Genomic DNA, 6623 nt, shown 5'->3' on the forward strand with positions numbered 1-6623 from the left:
TGGCGTAGCGGTTATCCCTTACAAAAATTTTTAATGTGTTTTTTTAGAAAGTCTTTTGAATGTTCTCTATAGAACTCTATTGTGTTTATTTTGATTGCCTATAGAATTTTCCTATAGAGTTTCAAAAGTTATTTGGCCACCGCATTCTTATAGGAACTCTAAAGACGCATTTCTATAGAACATTTCTATCGAGTTGCTTTAAAGATGCTAAAGACAAATTTCTATAGAATATTTCTATCGAGTTTCTTTAGAGATGCTAAAGACAAATTTCTATAGAATATTTCTATCGAGTTTCTTTAGAGATGCTAAAGACAAATTTCTATAGAATACTTCTATCGAGTTTTTTTAGAGATGCTAAAGGCAAATTTCTATAGAATATTTCTATCGAGTTGCTTTAGAGATGCTATAGGCAAATTTCTATAGAATATTTCTATCGAGTTGCTTTAGAGACGCTAAAGACAAAATTCTATAGAATATTTCTATGCAGTTGCTTTCGAGTACCTACAAGCAAATGCCTATAAAAGCTAGGCCGATATGTGTAAAGAACTTGCAATTTACCAAAGTTCTACTGTAGGCAATAAGGACTACAGTAAATGCAGTGGCAAAATAATTGGTGCTACAACCACAAAGTATTCAGTTTGAAATGTTTATTGCACTTCAGACTAGATACATACTTCATATATGTGACATACACGCTTCAGACTCGAACTTGCAACACACAAACTGTAGCTGCCAACATGCTTCTCAGGTCAAGCTGGTGGTGCAAACACGCGAAACATGAGGTAAAAGAATCAGTGGCAGACTTGATTACAGTTGACACCTGGCAATAACAGGCTTGACTAGGACAAGAAACCATACCACTAAAACTGCAAAAGGAGTGCCTGTTCCAGCAGTGCACATTGAACGGTTGGATACTAAAGCCTGAAAATAGACTGATATGAATGTGCACTGCAATGTTGTGTCAGCCTGACGAAACGACACAGCATTTTAGTTTGTTTAAGTGCAAAAATAACACTGGCAGTCGCTGCGAAAATGTGGCAAATAATGGCTTTCACAGATAAGTACACCATATACCGAAACCACACAGCATATTAGTCTATGTTTATGTGTAAAATTAGCACTGGCAGGCCCTGCAAAAATGTGGCAAACAGTGGTTTTCATAGAGCAGTACAGCATATATTGTACAAAGTTTAAAAGCTTGTATTTCGTTGTAAGGGAAACAATTTTGAGATCAGAGCCAATATTCTAATTAGGGTGAGAAATACAAACCAGACCGACACACGCAATGACTAAAAAGATTTAGCTCAGGAGCTCCTATGCAATGCACATAAACAGTAAAATAGTTTTTCTCGGCAACTATGGAATCAAATTTGATGAGGTTTGATACATTTAAAAATGTTTAAATCATAGTTTTACATTAAAACCATCAATATTTGTTAAAATTTGCTGAAAATAGCAAAACTTGAAGGAAAAGGACTTAGTTTGCAAGTGTAAAAAAATAAAGAACTAGCACAAGTTCGTTAATTCTGTAAATTTTCCTACTCAAATACATCCAAAATACAGAAATACTTTTGAGACAACCACAGCACTAATTTGAAGTTTGTGGCATTTGAGAATTCAACTTGTTACAGGAACAACTATTTGGCAGGTTTAAGAAAAATAACACCACGAAGCTTACTAATCCCCGTCACTGTGCCAGAAAGAGATATCACAGTTCTGCAGACTCCATCTGCTATGTCTAAAGTCAACAAACTTTATATATGAATTTACAGCTTACATGAAATTGTTGCAATGTTTGAGAGTTTCGCACATCTACTCATAAATTAGTGATTGTATATTAGAGCAGCATATGGTATCTCTAATTTGCCAGATTAAATTATGGTATTAGGTCCAACAGAAATGTGATCTAATTTTTTAGTTATGAGTAAGATTTGTTAACCTTACTGCTCTGTTTCTTCAAAATTTGCAGTTTTCATGAATTCGTATCAAAAGCAGACTAGTTGTCTGAGAATGTTTTATCATGGTACTGTGCTACGTGAATTATGCTTTTTGAAATAACATGTTTACTTTGATGCAATGATATTTCTTTATTTTATCTGATTCCTTGCTGAAGAACTGCACAGTATTCACGAGATATGAATAAATAAATATTAAGTGAATAAGTACACAAATAAATATTGCGGTTTGTCTTATCATTCCACCACCAGCATGACCTGTATGGAGCTTTGGCTACTGCTCACATGTTGCAAGTTCATTCTTACATGATCACCTGCTATTTCACTTCCCAGGAAAGGAGCGAGGAAAGGCTAGTTTTTGGCCTCATTTGGTCCGTCTAGTAACGGCGACGCTGGAGCCTGGAAAATACAATTGAAATTAATTTTCAAAAGGTGTAATGAACATTCAGCCATAATGTATTAGCAGGCACAAATATGCCACAAATATCTATATAGTTGTAGCATTATGCTAAGTTTCATTTCAGTATTTCAGAAAAAAATTTTAACAGAAAAGTGGCAGAACACCCCACCTCCCCACCACTCTGCCAAACAGCGGCAGTTCTTTTGAGAATCACTTTTGACAATATCTTTACTTTCCCAAGATACTGTGACATCAGCACTGGGCCAATGTGCCTGGCAGTAGAATATCATTGCTGATGACGAAAAGCATCTCCAAACGACAACAGCCTAGTCACACCTTAATCTCATCTTGCAATGACAACACATTCCCAATTTATAAGATAAGCAAGCAGGAACACCCATGAGCTAAGAGTCCTATACAGACGTCACACTGTGCATAGGAAACAAATTTTTTGAAAAGAAGGGAATGACCTGCTGGCTTCTATTGCTGAGCGGTAGACAAAATTAATATTCCATCCGCTGCTAGCCATAGTTGGTATGTACTATGCTTAATATGCCAATAATAAATTTCTCACATGGAGCTTGAGCAATCATGATGATGCATGTAAGTATCCATTGTATGGGGAACAATAATGTTTTAAGTTGTTTTCGCAAATTATGATGGATAACTGCCAATTAGTGGTATTTGGAACACAGTCGCAGTGTCACTGTCAGATACAATGGACACAGTATATTCGTGCTTTTTGAGTTATTGAAACAATTAGTTTCTAATCTAGTACAGGTATGTACACTGATATGTATCCTAAACGCAATGATAAGACTTCCCAATTGCAACTGAAAAGTTAATTCAGTTTTAATTAGAAAGGGTCCTTCTTGCAACATGGCATGTGAAAAACAGAAAACAAAAATTATACTAATCATGTCTCTTTGAAAATTGATTGCATAACTGCTCTGTAGGTCAAGCAGAAAATTTAACAAGAAATAACGTGCCTAAAACTAGTTGCAACAAACAAATTTGTTCCTACGAAGGTTGCAGACAATTCAGTAAACAGATTGTGACCCAGTCTTTTTATGTGGCATTCCTCAGCGAATTTGTTGGTCAATTGGTTGTTGCAGCTGAACAAAACAGATGAACAGTCTAATCTGGCGTGCAGCCCCAGTCCCATCGGTGCATGGTCAAGTGGGACGAACAACTGATCCGGGGAGTGAATTATGGTGCTGTCTGAGGCACGTGTTGAGGCACCGGCCAATCTGCTGCATGTACATTTGACCAAATATACACATGATCACAAGAATAGACTACACTACCTCTGACAGACACAAGACAAATTTAGTGGTATCTAAGCAAGCCTTTCTTGTCGGGGTGCCTATATGCACAGCAGTGTGCAAGAGAATTGAGAAAGGCAAGCAGGCAAGGGAGGCTTGCTCGGTGAAAGATACCACCAAAATTGGCGTGTGTGTCACAGGCAGCGTACTGTATCCCTTTCACATGTGGTCAAGTGTACATAGGGCAAACTGGCCGGTATCGTATGTGTATAAGAGACCACCATATTTCATTCAAAAGACCAGTATGGTCATCCAACTTGGCCGTACATTTCCACAACGGGGCTTCATGTTGGATTACAATCGTTCATCTGTTTTCATCCACTGTAAAAATTGACAAGTGAAATCGATGAGGCATACCACATATATAGTAGGACGTGGGTGAGCCGCCATTTTTAATGCAACAAACAAAAAAGGCATCCTGTGTAGGTCACAAGGTATCCATATCAGTCTGTGCCTATGTACTACTGAAGTAAATGCAGCATAGGAAATACTGACCATTATATTAATTTTCAAGAAATCAAAGCTCACCAAATGTGTATTTCGCAGTGGCTGTTACTAAGGGAACAGAGAAGTAACTGTAAAGATATCAATAATAAACAAAGGTGTGCACACTACGTGCTTAGACCTGTGACATATTTAGTCCACTACACTTCGAATTCCTACATGCACAGAAAACTGCACGAGATTGTAGCACAAACAGAAAAAAAATTATGCAAATAAGGGGTACAGCATAGGAAATAGCTTTCAAAGAATAAAACCACAATAAAAAGTCATAAATACACTACGTACAAAGCAAAAATTATATTTAACTTGCAGGTAAGCAACTTACGCAAAAGAAATACTAAACATCAGGAAAGGTTAGGTATAGTTTTATACAGAACACAATAATGTGGGCATAATGGCTATGCACACAAATAGGTAGCAAGTTCAATAAGGTTGCATAAATATTTAGTCTCTTTAGTAAGCTGCAGTATGGAATGTGTTGACAAAATTCACCATGAATGACACCAAGCCCCCTTTTTGGAACACATACATTTCATACACACCTGACATGACCATCCAGATCACACGCCATGCTGCTGCAGCCATATATCCACAGGGTCTGCATTTCTGGGGGCTCCTCGATCTTGTAGTTTATGTTGTGGGTCACGGCCTCGCCACTACAAAATGAGGTCTATGTTAGCTTATAGCAGTGGCACAATAAAGCTGTGATATCGTGAAAACATGCAATCAGCACCTAAAAGGGTCATGAAAACAATGTCTGCACTAATGTGGAAAGAGAGCAAATGCTTGAAATTATCGAATGTCATGACAATAGGGACCTCTACATCAAATAAAGTTTTGGACGCGCCGCAGCAGCAGATTACAATCTAATCTTAATGTTTTTTCCATTACTTAGTATAGGCAACGTTCCCCTGTCATGTTTAGTTAAGTCAGTTATGTCAATACATCTTGTCTTGGAAATAAAGCTGTTCTAGTAGCAAGCTGTGATTGGCTTACATTTTTTCCCTAGAACTGTTCGTTAGCCAAAAACCTCGTAAGCAGAGATTGTGCACAACGTCGAAGCATTTATAAGTGAGGAAACGTCATTGAAGAAAGAATCGATGAAAAGGTAGACGGGTCGTTACTATGCAACTTTAGCAGACAGGCGGGAGCTCACGCACAGCTGCACAAGGTGAACACGATTTCCGAAACTTTTCTCAGCGGAAGCAAACGCTTATCAGGATTATCAATTCCGCACTGTAGCAATAGAGTTGCGTACACAATTTTTACAACCAGCGCGTAGCAAGTATCAGCACAGGGTTCACTGTTGACGTGGGTGTTCCACTTGCTACGTTCGCAAGGCACTCTATACACACACGGGAAGCACACACAACACGGATGAACGCACGTGTAGTTGGCGAGCACGATTGCTTACCGTTTCAACAGTACGGCGAGGTCGAAAGGCGCTCTCCAAGTTTCCAGTGATGCGTCTGCGATGTTACTTGCAGCAAACAAGCCGCTGGGTGGTGGACGAGCTGAGGCACGCTAATAATACGCATTACTTCTTTGCGCCGTCCACCAAGCTTTCCACGACAACCAGCGGAGACAAAGGGAACGCACTCCACGGCATCAAAATCGTTGGTCCACATTTAGCTGGCGCGCCACGCATACGGCGTGCTTACAGCGAGACTCAAGCCATCTTCTGGCACTTTCGTGCTCGCGAACTACGTCTCATTTCATTACAGCAAACCTAATAACACACGATCAAACAAACACATCGATGCAGCTCGCACAACAACCGTTGAAGACGGAGCAATTACAACACGCCGTATCTTCGTATTCTACCTGACGCGTTGAATACGAAAATACCGGCGCTGCCAGCGCCGTCTGTATAATAGTGCGGCTGTTGTGGCCTCCGTGATTCCTACAATAATACCCACTACAGCAGGTTTTGTGCCGTTTTGGGCCGAACTACATACATATGTTGCTAGACAAGAAGAAACATTGACATGCTCATATTGTGTGCTATAGTTTAGGCCAGAAATAAATTACATGCAGTATTCTTGCTTTTGAATCGCTTATGCCACATGTAGTCAGCAAAAAGCATGGCCTTCAAGATCCGCGCAATTTACCCTGCGTAAGCTATTGCTGGGGTGTGATTTTAACGATTTCAACCTCGGTCACTGGCCTTAAAACCCTAACTGACTTTATGCGCAGCCGTTACCTGCACTACATGCGCCCTCACTTCGTTTCTCATTGAAGTAACCTCCTGCTGTCGTTTAAATGTAGCCCAGAAATTGTCCACACAACCTCGGAGGTACACATGTGCAGTGTGTGATGTTTCCGTGCGCTTGTGTCCGTCGCACAGCAACATAATTTATATACGATGATTTTTAATTTTACCCGTGAGGCACAGGTTACGCTTATGTGTTCCCTATCTTGCTTTCGTGGCGATGTGCT

At 39.6% G+C, this 6623-nt stretch overlaps 1 long non-coding RNA gene across 1 annotated transcript; it reads right to left on the reverse strand.

Moving 5' to 3' along the window:
• Positions 1-480: 480 nt before the first annotated feature.
• LOC142564120 (uncharacterized) lies at positions 481-5993 on the reverse strand. The gene is made up of 3 exons (XR_012824499.1): positions 5599-5993; positions 4727-4840; positions 481-2354 (listed from the first exon to the last, which is right to left on the reverse strand). It is a non-coding gene; the product is annotated as an uncharacterized LOC142564120 (long non-coding RNA).
• Between the last annotated feature and the right edge of the window lie 630 nt (positions 5994-6623).

Source organism: Dermacentor variabilis, chromosome 11 (genome assembly GCF_050947875.1).
Source record: "Dermacentor variabilis isolate Ectoservices chromosome 11, ASM5094787v1, whole genome shotgun sequence".
Taxonomy (NCBI): Eukaryota; Metazoa; Arthropoda; class Arachnida; order Ixodida; family Ixodidae; genus Dermacentor; species Dermacentor variabilis.